A 16500-nucleotide genomic window follows, 5' to 3' on the forward strand; every position below is an offset into this window, starting at 1 on the left:
ACAATATAAAAATATATATTATAATAAACATAATACACTTAAATACCACTCTAAAATATTAATGCAATACTTTTCATTCATTCATTACATCCATTACATCGATTACCCTCAGTCTATTGCGTTTCTTTGAAATAACGATGATGAATTTAAACAAAATCCAACAATTTAATTGGCACTATGATATTACAAAGGTCTACATTTAGCTTTGATTTATCTTACCTTATAGTCTTCTATGAAAGGCTGTTAAATGTTTGATGTTAAAATCACTTGTTAATATTTTTTACCATCGTCACTCCAGAAGTTTACTTCTAGTGTTAGTTTATTTTTTCTTTTTTTTTATTTCACATGTAGGGTACTGTGTTTTAGTATAGTGAAACATCAGAAATGCTCTCAATCACATGTATTTCTGCTATGAGCAGTATGTGCATCAAAATGCACATTTGAGACACTTTGGGGCCACTTAAGACTGCTTTTTGAAACCCAGGTCCCTTTTCTACACCGCAAGATTAGTACAAAAATACATTTGAATCGTTCCTAAAAAAAATAAAAAATGTCAGCTACCATAACACCACATAAGTAATTTAAAAATTTGAACAACAGTTAAACTAATGATTCATTTTATTTTAATTTAATTTTATTCATAGTATTTTAACAGGTTTAAAATCTCAGAAAATTTTATTTAAAACTTTTAATTTTAGATGTTTAATTGTTGTTGCAGATGTTTTCCCTGAAAATAATAAGCGGTAAGACTCCTCTAGGAACTATTTTCTAAAGATTTTAAGAAATTTTGCTGTAGTCCTTGAAGACTTAAAGGTTCTGACATGACAGTGTGTTTTTTGTTTGTTTGTTTGTTTGTTTGTTTTGTTGTTTTTTACCAAAGCACTCACAGGCAACCCAGTCCTTACATAGTAGTCCCTTGCAAATGCAGTTAGATCAGAAGATCTTCACTGCTTTACATCCAGAATGCAGATCATGTGCCCAGGTGTGAATGCAGACATTGCTTTAAAAAATTCTTAGTCTAAAATAAACCACTGGTATTCACGCACATAGCCTCACCAAACCAGACTTAACAAAACAAAACAAAACATGACCAATCCCTAGGTTGCACACATCCCTATTTTTACAACAGTCCATGTGCAGTGCGAGTGGTACGTGCCAGACAGGAAGAGCAGCCAGGAAGAGTCTGAATGCCTGTACGATTATTTGTCAGCATATGCACTATTCAGTATTAATGCAAAGGGGATTATTATTGCTAAATATTTGTTAAAAAGATTATTAAAAAAGTTACCCAACATTTTTTTGGAGTTGTATTGTGCTCTTAGATCCTCATCTGCTTTACACCTGTCTGTCCCTTCCGCCCGTCTCACCACCATGGGGAGCAGAGCATTCAGCCGCTCTGCCCCCCAACTCTGAAACTCTCTACCACCCCTACTAGGAACATGGACTCACTTCTCCATTTCAAATCACAACTCAAAACTCATCTGTTTAAGATTGCCTATTCTCTTTAATATCAATTTCCCTGTCCCAGCCTTTGTATTTTTTTATGTTTTTTATTCTGTGTTTTGACTTTGTTACTGACATTGTGTTTTTATCCTTTTGTACGGTGACCTTCAGTGTCCAGAAAAGCGCCTTTTATATAAAAATTATTATTATTATTATTATTATTATTATTATTATTATTATTATTATTATTATAAGAAGGACTTCCATCTTTGCTAAACAGCAAAAAAAAATAAAAATAAAAATCTTAATAATGAAGACAATTATTAACATTTACATAAAATTTAAACATGATTACAGTGAAATCCTTAAGTGGCATTTTGCATGAGTATTTTTAGTAATATGGCCAACTTTAAACTGTTATAGTGAGTAGTAACAAGAAATATAATGAACATTCTATAAAACATTTGTTAAAACTAAAACTCTGACAGGGGTTTTTCCCTGTATGTAAAATGAAAAATTTTGCATTTTTTAAAAGTCGTTTATCGTCGTAATACCAATGTTCTAGATATTTATAAGGATCATCTGTAGAGATATTATTTGACAGGCCATCTAAACCAAAAATGCCTGAGCAAATTGAGCCTTGCATTGCACAGTGTCTCTCTGGAGTCGCTTTTGCTGGTTCCAATCCCAGGAAATGAAGGAGGATTGGAACTTTGACAGTTCAAAAAAGCAAGAATAGTAGCAAGAATAATAGAATAGAAATGTCCTTTATTGTCCCTCAGTGGGGGAATTCAGGTGTACCACCAGCAAAGTGACAGGCAAAATGGAAGCAGGCAGATTTACGCAAAGATAAATCTGCCAGTCAGTTTGTACAAAACCAGAAAGGATTTTTTTTCATGTTTTCCAGACTCAATGACAGAGCAACAAGAAATATATCTTGTTAGAATTGTCTCCTAAAAAAATGCAAGTCGCCCTGCTGCTGCTTTATTTTCTAAGTGTAAAGTCGCTGTTTATTTTATTTATGACATCTGTTGTTACCACCAACATGGTTAGCAGTTCCGGCACACCCCTGCCTCCTGAGCTTATGCAACCATTACATCCATCTGTTTGGCAATGTGCATCTTTGCAAAACAGTTGCAATATGTATCGTTTTAAGATTGGGTTATTATGAGGGTAAGACAAAAGAAGTACCACGTTGTTTGAATAAGGTGGGGGAGGTGATACGAGCAATCCCAGTGTCGGGCTGGTGGTGGTGAAGCATGATGGTCTACTTGGGGTGAGTGGCGCAGTAGGATGAGAGCGTGGGGAGTTCAGGCCCCCGTCAGGCCCTTTTCACAGTGCATAAACAAAGAGATTACAGTGAGAAGGGGCTCTGTGCTGCTAACAAGCGAGGGCACCCACACACACCCATTTCAACAAAGCACACTGTCACATATAGAAATCATACATTCAAATACACACAAGTGCGCAAACTTGCATGCAAACAAAGGTACACCCAAAAACATAAAAACACCATAGGGAAGACACATACACAGCTAACCAGAAACATCACAACATAGTGGCGCCACCTGTCTCCTCTTCACCAATTAATGAGTTCCCGGCTCCCGGGATGCTACAACGGGGTGGCAATTAGCAGGGGGAAGAAAGGGGGAGTCGTGAAATGAGGGAGAAAAACAGACAGTGGGGGGATGGGGGAGAGCAGGGGACCCAGAGAAAGGAGTGAAATACAGACTTTTTAAAATAAATCTGAGAAAGGAAACATAAAGTTTAACACGTTGATGCAGATAGAAGAGCCTGACAAAAAAAGAAATATTTGCTGTAACTGTAAGCAAACCTTTCAAACTATAATATTAAATTGATGAAAAAAAAATCTATTTCATTGGAAGAACAGCAAAATTTAGAATATGCCCCTCTTTAATTCATTTTCTTTTATTATAGTAAGCCTTTGTTATTTTTTTCACACAGTAATGTACAGAAACTCTTATGGCAGAGTAGTAAACTGAAAGAAGGAGTAGGTTTTGGAGAGATTTTAGCATTTATAAGAAAACATCTGTGTATTGTCAATCTTTCATTGATAAACATTAAGGGGAAAAGGATGAAAAAGAACTAAATATATCATTACAGCTGAAGAAAATGCAGGTTTGTGACTGTGGTCGCGCATTAGTTTCTTAATGCTGTTTGTGTTTCCATCCATCATATTTTCTCTAACTCCATCTTGTTCCTTCTGTCATTCAGTCAATCTTTGTTTCCTGTTTTTCACTTAAATACATTCACACACACACATTCTTTTGTTTGCCACCTGATAACAGGCAGTCATTCATTCCGTCTCCCGACGCCCCCTGACCCTTGAACTCTAAGACCTAAATATGGAACAAGAACTGAGAGACTGGTCACGCATTTGCTGGCAGTCATTTCACACACACAGACACACAAACACACACACCCACACACATACTGAAAACTTTTTCTATTTTTTGGTTGTAATCAAACTATACTTTTTATAGCTGAATAAAAAGCTGTATCACAGGACCTAACCAAATACAGTGAGTTCCTTCAATAACCAAAGACACTGAGAATGAGACCAAACAAACGACAGGATGTGTACATATATACAGAACTGCCATTTACCCTAGAGGTCCAGATCCTTACAATAACAGCATTGTACACCAATTACGCATTTAGGTCAACTACACTTTTAGGTCATCACCAGTAATAGTCAATAGAGCTCTTTTTAAACGTATTTCGATTTTAAATACAGATTTTAGTTTCTATCGTGAAACCATAAAATTTATCAAGGAAAAAAATATCTTAGTTTTAGAAACACGTTTCTTAAGTTCTGATTTCATACGCAATTTATTTCCATAAAAATGTGTCTCTATTCTGAAAGAAATAAAACAATGGATTTTATTAAGAAACAACACAGGATCATTAGCTTTTACACTACACATTAGTGTGGGTTACCAGCTTAAAAGGGCTTCATATTCAGTCTTCTATCCCTTTAATCTTGTGGTTTTAACTATTTTAAATGTTGTTAGCAAAGGTTCAGCTATCCATTCAGTTGTATGAGGTAATGAATCTCCCCCCAACCACTTTGCTTTGTCTGAAACGGGAAACCTCCTAAAATATTTCCTTTCCATTATTATTAACAAAAAAAAGTGTTTATTTTTTTTTTCCAAGACCAATGTAAACTGCATGCCACAGGAGATGCATCCACCACCGTTTTAAGTAATAACAGTGCTTTCCATGTAATAAAGTATTAATATGATATGATTATCACATCTAGAGCTAAAATAAACACCCTACAGATAACATACCCAGTTAACTAGTTAACGTCACTTTAAACTCCCAACATTACAACACAAAGACCAAGAGAGGAGAACTACTTTTTGATCTAGTTGTGTCTTTACCTAAGATCTACAACGTAATTTAGCTGTGTTTTTAAAATAAGCCACGTTTTACCAGTATATTGAGTCGGATACCAGTCGGATATCAGGTTAGAAACCTGAAGCTGTGCCGCAGAAACTCTTGTTGGGAGTTAAAACAACTGTAGCTCTCGAAAAAACAAGAAACCCAGTTTATTCTTAAATGACTTAGATCAGTTATGGCAACACAATGTCTTCACTGATTGCCTTTTTTGTATGATTTAGTCTCACTGTCAACAATCAGCAAATTTCTACCATCAGTCCAAGGCCAGAGGCTTTTATTGCAGATCAACAATATCCTCTAAATAAAAAGTGTGCTGATCATTTTGAAAGAAACACAAGTAATATTAGCTACATGATGCCATTTCACTCCTGGCTGTAACGACAGCTTGCAAAAATTGTGCATTTTTGTAAAATATAAGAGATTATAACTTGTAAGATCTAAGCTACTTTGGCTTGTCACATACACATGCACAGAGACAGCAGATGTGGGGTCAGAGGTAGGGTCAGCAGACTTGGTCCAACAACCAAACATAGAGAACCCACTATTCAGCGATCCTTAGGTTCACTACAGGTTCTCGTATAACAATCACAGACCTTTTATGTCAGGAGAAAAGCATGAATGTTGGACCCACAAAACATGCATTCATTCCTCCATGCATTCTCCCTCCTTTATCAGAAAGGCCAAAAACATCCGTGGAAGTTTATGTTCAAATTCCACAACATATTCACACATACTGAGTCAAACATATAATGTGCAACATACTCTGTCCTGCTATAGGATCATTAAGATGTCTTTGAGTCAGTTACCAGAAAACATGAATGCCTGTTTCCTTTCTTACCTTACCTCTAACCAGTCACCCATATCAACTTCTTTGCTGTTTGCCCTTCTTTTCAAAATCTCTCCCTATCTCCGTGTCTCTCTGAGAAAACACTAAGAACAGTGTCTATTTGGCATATAACAGAGGACTTGTTCTAAACAGTGAAACACTGCACTCACACTTTGACCTCTGAAGATGAACTCTGCACTCCAAACTGAGTTGTGACACATATTAACATGTATTTACATGCGTGTGTGAGAGAGCTCTGTGTATGAGGAAACTGCAGACTGATCCATGTTTTTATACACCTCCCCAAGTACTAAAATAGCCTGAGAACGATGTATAAAAATTTTTAAAAAATATACTCACCTTGTATTACGGTAGCATAATTTCACACTGAGAAAGTAAGAGACCAAAACCTTTAATTTCAGTAGATTTGTTTAGTTGAGGGGGAAAAATCCCACATTAGGAATTTCCACAGTTATTGATAACCCTACCAGCCCCTACAAAATCAATGTAACTCTTTTTTTAAATTATCTTTTCCTTTTTTAAGGTTAATCTCAAAACGTGCCATGTGGCAATCCACAGTGGCTGCATGCAAGATTGGTTTATGCATCAACACAGCCTCCCCTCTTACTTTGAAATGTTCCGGATCCGCTTTACTCCTAATGTGTTTGACTTCCTGTCTAGCTCATCTGGTTTTTAGAAATGTACGCGTTTTTCTTCGTCTTTCTATGAAAAATAGATTTGACCTGTATTTCTGAGGTTTGATGGATGTTTGTCCGTCTTGCTGCAGCGCCACACAGCTGGTGGGAATTACCAAATTGAGTAGAATGGCTTCTATTTGTGACGTATGAACGCATGAATTATGGGAACGAGTACTTGTAGAGAAGACACAACCTTTTTTAGAGTACATGGCATCATGAGCTCTTTGAAATACCAGGACATTTTAAATGAAACCAACCAGACTGACAAATGTGTTTTAACATGTTTACGTGCGTAAGAGAAGTTAAGTTGGAGTGCAGAGCTCATCTTAAAAGGTTAGAGTATGAGAATAGCCTCCTAAAATTAAAATGCTGTCATGTTATGTCATCTTCTGGCCTGGCTGTCTGTCTAGCTGCCTCTGCAACCAGTAATTAGGATCATCGTCTGCACCTGTACCCCTCAGCCTCAGAGCAGTCAAGACAGCCCTTTGCACTGGTTTCAATGCCTTTTATATAATGACGTTCCACAGACAGTCAGGGACAGGTTATTGAAAGTCACAGAGTGAGAATATGTCCAGCAGTACTTGCCAGCCTTGCCAAGTTTATGGTCTAGTTCCTGTTTTCTGGATTTCCTTGTCTTGCCTTGCCTCTGTTGGACACCGCATCGGCATTCTGTTTTCTGGACTACGACCTGGACTGTTTCATGACAATGAACCTTGCCAAGCCCTTTGGATCTGTCAGTCCAGTATGATCCAAGCCTGCCTCACTGAAGCAGTTCCTGCTTAAGCCCTTCTGCTCATCTCCTCCAGCAGAGGGTTAACCTGTTTGCACCAAGGCTTTGCTGTTAAATAAATCTCTTAAAGGGCAGCTCTGTGTCTGGCTGAATATTGAGTTCACTTTTGGTTTAGATATTAGATTTTAATGTTTTTATACATCTTCACAAGTATTGCCAATAATTAAGTGGGGTAGTTCTTTGTGACAGGCAGCAAAAAAAATCACCTTGATCATTTTACTAAGGTGACCTTTTGGGGCTGGATTTACAGTGGGTTGTTTATCTGTGTACACATCTGACCAATAGCTTCTTTCTTCAGGAAACACATACTCCAAATGATTTGTTAATTTAAAGAAAAAAATATGTATCAATGTGAAAGCTTCACAGCTGACAATTATTGACATGATAAAAGACTAAAACAAACATTATCTCACAAAAGTGTATATGTATGTAATACAGTGTAATTTATTATCACGCTGAAGGGCATAAAATTAAACCTGACCTCATGCAGAATCACAAAGGTCAAAAATTATTCCAAACGTTCCAGGCATGTTAACCCGTCTCCCCTCCAAAAAGCTGAAGTACCACTCCAAAGCCATTCTTTCCCAAAATGTGTGCTTTCCTTATATTCCTCTTTTTTTACATCCTAGAAATCATACATCATAAAATGAAAAATGTGTTCAATTGGGTTCGAATGATATCACTTCTCAAATATCAATCCCTTCAGATTCAGATTCAGCTTCTAACTGGAAGCAGGTTTGTACAGATATTTTAAGAACTTGTTCCAATCTATTCTGGAAAATACTATTTTGCACAACTTGCTCAGGCTCAATGTTTAACTCGAATGCAATTATAGTAATGGATTGAAAGTACAATGCATTACTATAATGCATAAGACAATTTTCCAGTTAGATTATAAAGTGCCTTTTCAGTCCAATTTTATCTAAAGGACAAACTTTGGTAATCGTACCAGCCATAAATTTATATTAGCGTGTACAAGACCCTGCAGTTCTGTATAGAGCAGCGAGACTCCCATTTTCAGCTTGAAGGTGGCTTTGTAACAATTTTTTGATTGTTACACAGCCATCTCCAAGCAGACGGATTTTAGGCAAGAGTCATCCTCCCTCTCCTCTTGCAAAGAGAGAAAAATCCATGAGTGGCAATGACACCACCAACTTATCTGACACTTACAATTTTCGCTATATATTGGTTATTCTAGAGCAAGGAAGTTAAAATAAGTTAGAAAAAAAGCCAAATAAAATCTTCAAACAAACAGGAATTTGCCAGTAATGATGAAATGGCAACTAATAAAGAAGAAAGAAAGTGGCACAGTTTTCAGTAAGTGTATTCTAAAATATCAAAAAAACAGGATGGCCTCTTAGCAATAACAACGTGTCTACACCCAATTATTTGGCTGAATTCCTCTATTCACACACACATACATTCACGTATGTGCAGTATATATGTGTGAACAGTTCTATCTTTGAAACAGTAATTCCTTTTGAAACCATTGGGAACGCCGCACAGATCGTGACAGAGTCTCACCCACTGCTAATGATTATGTAAATACGATAACCATCTGTGGACATAATCGTGCGTGTGTGTGTGGGTGTTCCGCCTAATATTCTTTTATCCCTTATCATATGGAGATCAGCTGTTGGACAAATGTGCCATTGTTGAAGGCCGGGTTAGAGCCAAATGTGTGCCAGCATACTTGTGTGTCTGGTGTATGTGAAGTTGTGCTTTACTGCTTTACTAGTTCAGGGCCTCATCTGTTTCCTTGATACCGTGGAGGCTCACATGCTATTTCAATTTGAGAAGTCCAGAGCGTGTTATTAAATGTCATAGGCCGGTCTTCTAGAATAACCAATAATGTTCTCACAGCTTCCTCATCTGTGGACATCTGCAATCTTACTGCTTACACATACTGAATGTGATGCAGACCCTTCCAATTCACCTATGAGTGAAACAAAAATATTCCTACTTACCTACCTACCTACCCATCCATCCATCCACCCATCCACCCACCCTGCCATCCATCCATCAGGACACAAACGGTAAATGCATGCACACACAGGCTCAAAATGCCGCTGCACTTCCCCTCCTCATGGCTTAAAGAAATTACTGCCACCTGAACCGGAACCACGTCCATCATGAAGAGGCCCCACAAAGCCCCACAGGTGTCCTTTACCATTTCCAATGGTCCCCTTCACCCCCAGCTCTCCATGTGTCCATTCTTCTGGCTGGAGTGGAGGGCAGCAAAATCAAAACACATCCCTGGGGGGCGGGGGGGGGATATCCTCACAATTAACCATGCATATGAATTCCTCTGTTTTGCATGCACACCCAGGTGCATCCAGCCCTGTGACAAGACATTCAGTCTATTAAATCATTCAGTGTGTATTATTTAAAGAGTAGAGCATTGTTGCTGACAAAATTGCTGACTGCATTAATCATGTTAGAATTTTAAATCAATTGCATTTCTATTTACCCTGTGTGCATGGGTTTATTTATTCCTGCAACTTGGTTCACATGACCTAATATTGTGTTGCTGCTCGCCACCTGTGTGGCCTTAAACAATCAGATTTGTTGCCAGAAACCAAAGCACAAACCACTTCATCCTGACCAGACTTGTTGTGTTAAAAGGAACACAATGAGTTATGAGAGACAGGTGCAAAACACCCAAACCACAGAGACCAACGTTGCATGTTTTGCAAAGATTTTCAGCTGGCTGTGGTTTAAAGGAGTGTTCCTAAGCCAAACAATTAGAGAGAAATTGAGCAATCAGGTGTTCCTGTAAACTTGCATTCAAGTGAAAATCACAGAAGGCTTTGCCAAATGCATTCAATCCATATAAATTCACAATGGGCTGACAGTGTAATATAGAAAGATATAAATGTTTTCTGCTTCTAAAATAAAAACATCCAGTTATTTTCTTGTTTCTCTTCCTAAAGCTAAGCTACACAGCTTTGGAGGCACCCCAGAGAGGTGAAAAAATAAAACAGTGACTGAGATCCAAAATGTTAGGCAGTCACAAAAAGACAGCTGTGCAGAAAACAGCGTACAGAGGTAGGCAAGGTAGGAATGAAGGTAGCAGTGCCAAAGACAGACAGAAACACACTCAGCCAGACAGTCGGTTTTAGAATAAACACAAAGCTCTCTCAGCATCGCCCAGGAAGAAATTCTTTCCTTTGATGTCAACCCGTGCGACCTTGCAGCAGTCTGAAGAACTGAATCATTGTCCAAACAAACGTCAACGCTGCTAACACCCTCAAGGTCGAGGCGGACGTGTTTCAGTCAAACATTTTAGTGAGCATGTATGAACACCGGGAAGACTGAGAGGGAGGAGCCGTGATGTCTAAGTGTGAATGACACATGATACCATTTAAGAATGATCAGTTTATAAAAGCCAAACCCTGCAGCAGGACTTTGCCTTAAACCAAATTACTGTGCTTTTATGAGAAAACTAAACTTTCATATGCTTTCTTCTTTTTCTGCATTACAGGAGCCATCGTGCTTTCTGTTTTCACACAGCACAGTGGAATGCCTCCTAAAAAAAAAAAAACACTGTTACACTGTGGATACAGTTCCGTGCTGGTAAACAGCGGCCGTTGCAGAGGTTAACGTAGAAGTTTGCTGTATCCAAAACAGAGATTATCTAAAAAGCCTCACTGTCCCGTGTTAGAACACTGCCTACTTTCTTCTGCTGCTGAAGGCCAAAGAATGCTAAAGCATGTGAAAAAATGTACTTCCACTAACATGCAGTGACACTAACCCTAACCACCACTTTTTAATTAAAGGTAACAAGCAACAAAAACAAACAAGTGAATCAAGCCTTAGAAAATCTCCTGCAGGTTTGAAACTCAGTCAAGGTATTTCAATTATCTGAACTCTTATTGTAATGTGTATTTTCAGTTTTTATTTACTGACTCTTAGTTGTATTATCTGTCTTTACTTTTGTTGGTGACCTTGAAAGGCACCTACAAATAAAATGTATTATTATTATTATTAGTATTATTAGTATTATTATTATTATTATTAAATGCACAATTTTGTAGCCTAACATTTTGTCTAATAATGATAGTGTTTGTTTGTTTGTTTGTTTGTTTTGTTGAATAAAACAGCTGATGAATAGGGTCCTGTCATTGTGAAAAACATTCAGAGATTAATGTTATTTTGTTGTAAGTTTAATTCAAACATGTGTAAGTATTACCTATATAATTTCAGGTTATAACTTCATTTTTAAAAAAATTTTTTACTAATCCGTTTTGGCTAATTTTAATATCTCTCCTATAGCATTGCTCATGCTAATTGAAAAAAAAATGGAAACAATAAATATTAAATATAGTTGGTTGAAATTGATAAGAACTATGTACAATCAAAACTTTGCCTTGAATTTCTGGATTTAGGAATCTGAAGTCTCATTATTAAAAAACATATTTTTATTTGAAGGTGACACATTTAATCTCCTAAGTAAGCACTAAGGTACACTCTCTCAGCAGGTTACCGTCATACGAAGGCTTTGTATCAATTAATAAAAAAAAAAATTGCTGTTCATGTAAAAAGCAAACTGATACAGGATGTAGAGTAGTAAATACCTGGAAAAGTGTGGTCCAGCCCTTGACAACAAGGGCTGATGAAGGCTTATGAGAAAAATAACTGCCCAAACCTCGCAGTGATTGTCATTATATTAAAAAACAAACAAGCAAAGACATTTTTTTTTTGATTTCTGTAAAATAGTCTAAAGATTTGTTATTAAACTTTATTAACATTAAATGTGGTTCTGATTCCCATTTCGACCAGGGCCCCATTTCAGAAAGGCTGGCCGATCTACCCTCAGTAGAAAGCACCTACTCTGAGTAGCTCTACCTCACGCTGTCATACTCAGCCTTTTCAGTTTCAGAACAGGTGATATCAATCAGGTAACCAAACTCAGCGTCCTATTAACCCAGAGTTAAGCACGAGCCTGAGCACGACATGAAATAAGAAGCCTCGAAGTGCACATTTTCTGTGATTGGAATTAACAATCTTAAATGAAAGCATATGGAGAATATTAAACCATAACTAACAAAAATAAACAATGCTGTTGCTGTAGAAAAAAAATGTACTTGGCAGCAGAGAATTGCTAAAAAAGTCGATGCTTGAGTGATATGAGTGTTACTAGAAGGAGAGTTAAAGCTGTATCCTCACACTTGATTCATTCAACACAAAAGGGAGGGGGCGCATTGATTACGAAAGGCATTGAAAGGAAATCATAATGAAGTATGAAAATACAGTTTAATAAGGTAATGTTAAATTATAAGTTGTTATGTTTAACCATTCTCAACTAAAGCATTAATTGACTATAATCAATGTATGTAATTAATGATGGGATGGTGTGAGTAATTGAAATAACTGATATGTTCATTCATTTTTTTGCCAGAATTTGGCTTCACCCATCCTTCTAAAAATGAGTTGACACATATTTTCTTCTAGGAGTATAATTTGTGCCAACCTCACTTTATATCCATCACATAGGGTATATTTATATTTAAATTTAAGTAAAGGCGGCGCTATTTAAGTGAAGAAATTTGCCGTAGACCTAATGGTGTTGTTGGAGGGGGTGAGTTTGAATGGAAAATTAGAACTGGAAGTCTCATTTACAAAATAAATGATGGCTTTTATTCTGTGTAGTTCATTTATTAACCTTGTCGGTCTCTGACTATTAAGCTCTACTATAACTGAGTGCAACAGTAACATTAAAGGCGACATACAGCTGCCTCTGTAATGTTTTCTGCATCACCTATGTTATTCAAAAGCTGCAGCACAAAGAAAGTGTATTAGAAAAGCAATGTGCGGGCTGAGAATGTTAAAATAAATCATTGACAGCGGTGGAAAACAGTAACGGTAAAATATATTAATCCAGAAATGATACGACATTTAATCTTGGTTTGATCAGCCCCTGCTGACAAAGTTTTCTCTGACGTATTTGCATTCCAGCGTGCTTCTCTGACATTTCTTTGTGCAGATCTCAGCTAAAAAGTAAGAAAAACTCAGTTTGCCCAAAGACCTCTGCTCGGTAGCAGGGTTGTTTCACAGAGTAATTTGTTGTAATGATTTGACTCAGGGTCAAGGCTTCTGAGCTTTCTGAAACGGAAAAGCCAGGGTTTGTAGGAATTTACCCCAGAAATTACTCTGAATATCCACTAACCCAGCTTTCTAAAATGGGGTGCGGTTGACTTTTTCATCTTACAAAAACTTAATTTCTACCTGTGATCCAACTAAAATTATGAACACACATCTCCTTGAGATATTTTTTTTTTATCAGACAACTACTTAAGCTTATCATAGGCTACTACATTTGGTGCTTTTTTAACTAGCAAAATATGAGTTCAAAGCAGTAAATAGTAAAAATGTATGTATCAGTCAAACAGAAAGTCTGTGTCCAGTTCGGTCACAGCAGCAACTACACAGCAGGAGCCCACGGTGTCAGATGTAATGGAAAACACTGAATTTCTGTTCATGAGCTCACAAGTAGCGCCTTCCCTCATCTCTTTTATTTACATTTACACATCATTACACTGGGCCTGCTCCTCACTCAGGTTAGAGCCTCGTCATGCTGAAAGATGCTGTTCCCAGCACACCTGAAACTATACACGTAAGTTCACGTGAACATTTCTTTCACTATATGTGCGTTTGTGAATGTGTCAGGTGGTATTTTGCATGCTTGAAAGAAACCTCTCCAGTTACATCACTAATGAAACGTGCCAGCAGCCCATAAATAATAACCTTGTACGAGAATCAAGCATCGCAAAATGGAAGAGCAACAATTTGGCAGAAAAGTTCAGCACTGTATAAATCTGTAAAAATCAACTAACTCTAACTTTCACAAAGGTTTTGTTGTTTTGAGTCTGCCTTGCTTTTGTGTCAGTATGATTCACATACACATTTTAAATAAAACTAAGTGAACAGTAAAAAGGGAGTCAAGTTACTTATTAAGTTCCCCTGAGAAAGTTTTAATTTCAAAGAAGTAGAAGGTTTTTTTCACTCCAAAATGGTACAGGAATCCATTCTGGTCCATTTTTAGGCTTCATCACTGTAACAACATGCACCACTAAAGTGGTAAATAACCTATTGCTTACTATAGAATCTGTTGACAATGTAGCACTGCTTTCAATGGACCTGCGCGCTACCTTTGATACAATAAACCAAAAAAATCTTTGCTGACCACCTGAAAAAGTGGGTTGGTTTTAATGGCAGAGCTCTGTAGTGGTTCAACTTCTAACTTTAAACAGGATATGTTCTGTATCTTTAGATACGTCTTCTTTTTCTCTGCTCCTCTCTCGTATTGGGTACCACAGGTGTCCATCTTTGGCTCAATCCAGTTTTCTTCTATATGTGCTACTACTCGGAAACCATATCATAAAGTAAAAGATTTTTTTGGATTCTTCTGAGAGCAAGTTGTACCTCTTTTGGGACACCTATAGCATAAAGTAGTTGTCTGGCAATCGGAGAGGCTTTGAGTTCAATTCTAGCTTCCTCGACTACGTGTTGATGGTGTATGGATGTGCGAGCACTTGGTAGGGCTGCTGTGTGAATGTTACCCTTGTGACGCATGTTGAGTGGCCAGCATGACCAGAAAAGTGCTGGCCATCCATGTTTGTCTTTCTCTTGATGGGTTGTACTAAAACTTAATTTCCCTCACAGGGGACAATAAAGGCAATTCAATTCAATATTAGTCCAGCCCATTCACCTGTATTTAAAGTCTAAAGATTCCTTTCACTGTCTCCTCTGTTTCTTTGTCATAACATCACAGATTGGCAATAACGTCTTTAAACCATGTAGTAAAATAACTGAGGACTCAGATTGCTATTTAGGCAAACACATCAGCATAGTGTTCAAAGGTTCAAAGGCGAAACCAAAATCTTATTCAAAATTTTAAAGTCTAGAAATAGTAATTATTTGCCTTAATTATTTTGCAGAAAGGCTTGAGTAACTCTTTATGAATGGATCTTACTTATTCTCAATTATTACATCAGCAGGTCATCAAAATGGGAGACACATGGCTGCCACTAAAAACACAAGCACATCACTCCATGCCTATTCCTTTTGCATTATCTAAGGATGAAGTTTAAAGGTGCAGTTTAACAGGAAAAGTTCTCTTACATGTCCATATAACATGTCTCAAGCATAAATGACAGCCTTTTTTGGTGTATGATGGTAAATGTGCTCTTGCTGTCGGTCAGTCAAGGACAGAATATTATCTTTTTAGTTTGACATTACCAACAAGGTTATTTAACAAATAGTAATGTGCATATGCTTGTTTCACAGGGTTTTTTGTATGGTATCAACTTTAGCTATAAATCTAACTGCACTTATCTATTCTTAAAGTTTTTAGACATGCTGTCCAGCATTTTCACAGTAAGAATTATTTTTGAGATGTGCTAAAAATAAATAAAATGTGCTTACACACAACAAATTATTTCCTTACCTGGAGGTGTTGGGTTGACAAATGTGGTTTCAGCTTTCACAGCAGAGTTTCCTCATATGGTTGAACTGTACCTGCACACAATGTCACAACGTGCTTAATGCAGCCAATACTTTCGAAGACAAAGAAACTCAATAGAACAGCAACTTAATTCCAACATTACAAGTAAAATATTCTGACACTGACACAGGAGGTTTCTTTCACGTCATGTAAAACCTTCAGACAAAACTCCCTCGCTTATTTACTGTAACCACTGAATCCTGCTCAAGGTCACTATCCAGGCTTGCACCAGATGAGACAGGATACAGCCTGAACATCTCAAGGCCAACAACTAGGCATATTTTAACCATTTTTTCCCCTTTTCTGCAGTAGATGCTAGTATACAGATAAAACAAATGCCTGCAGTTTTTTGGATTCCAAATTAATTTGATGGGATGAAGTGAGGGAAAGGTCAGGTCTTCCCTACTGTATAGTTGGAAAATGAAACTCAACAAAAAATTTCTTCAATAAATATCACTCTCTGGGCGGGTCCATTTCTTCATCTCTAAGAAAACACAGCTTTTGAAAACCTGTAATTCACACTGGATTCATTTTGCGCAGCTTTGCTTTTTATTGCCACCCTATAAACCACGCCAGTGTGTGTGTGTGTGTGTGTGTGTGTGAGTTGTGTGCCTGTCTGTGGTCTGTTGCCCATGTAATACCCTGTAGTCAGATCCACAGTTTGACAAAGAGATTAATTCCCGTTAGGTGTTAAAATGAGCAGATTTGACATAAATCAGAGTGTCTACAAATTCTAAAGCATCGGTCAAACCACAACTTGTCAAGGGGGAGAAAACAGTCATACATTTACCCTTGTAAAAGTGTCATCCAG

The 16500-nt window shown here is 37.3% G+C and overlaps 1 protein-coding gene across 1 annotated transcript in view; it reads right to left on the reverse strand.

The window, feature by feature from the left end:
• Positions 1–16500, reverse strand: part of bmpr1ba (bone morphogenetic protein receptor, type IBa) — an 87685-nt gene that overhangs the window by 47527 nt on the left and 23658 nt on the right. The window contains 1 exon segment of the mRNA XM_012882333.3: positions 15633–15703. The gene's annotated coding sequence lies outside the window, so the exon portion shown is untranslated.

Source organism: Fundulus heteroclitus, chromosome 12, assembly GCF_011125445.2.
Source record: "Fundulus heteroclitus isolate FHET01 chromosome 12, MU-UCD_Fhet_4.1, whole genome shotgun sequence".
NCBI classification, from domain to species: domain Eukaryota; kingdom Metazoa; phylum Chordata; class Actinopteri; order Cyprinodontiformes; family Fundulidae; genus Fundulus; species Fundulus heteroclitus.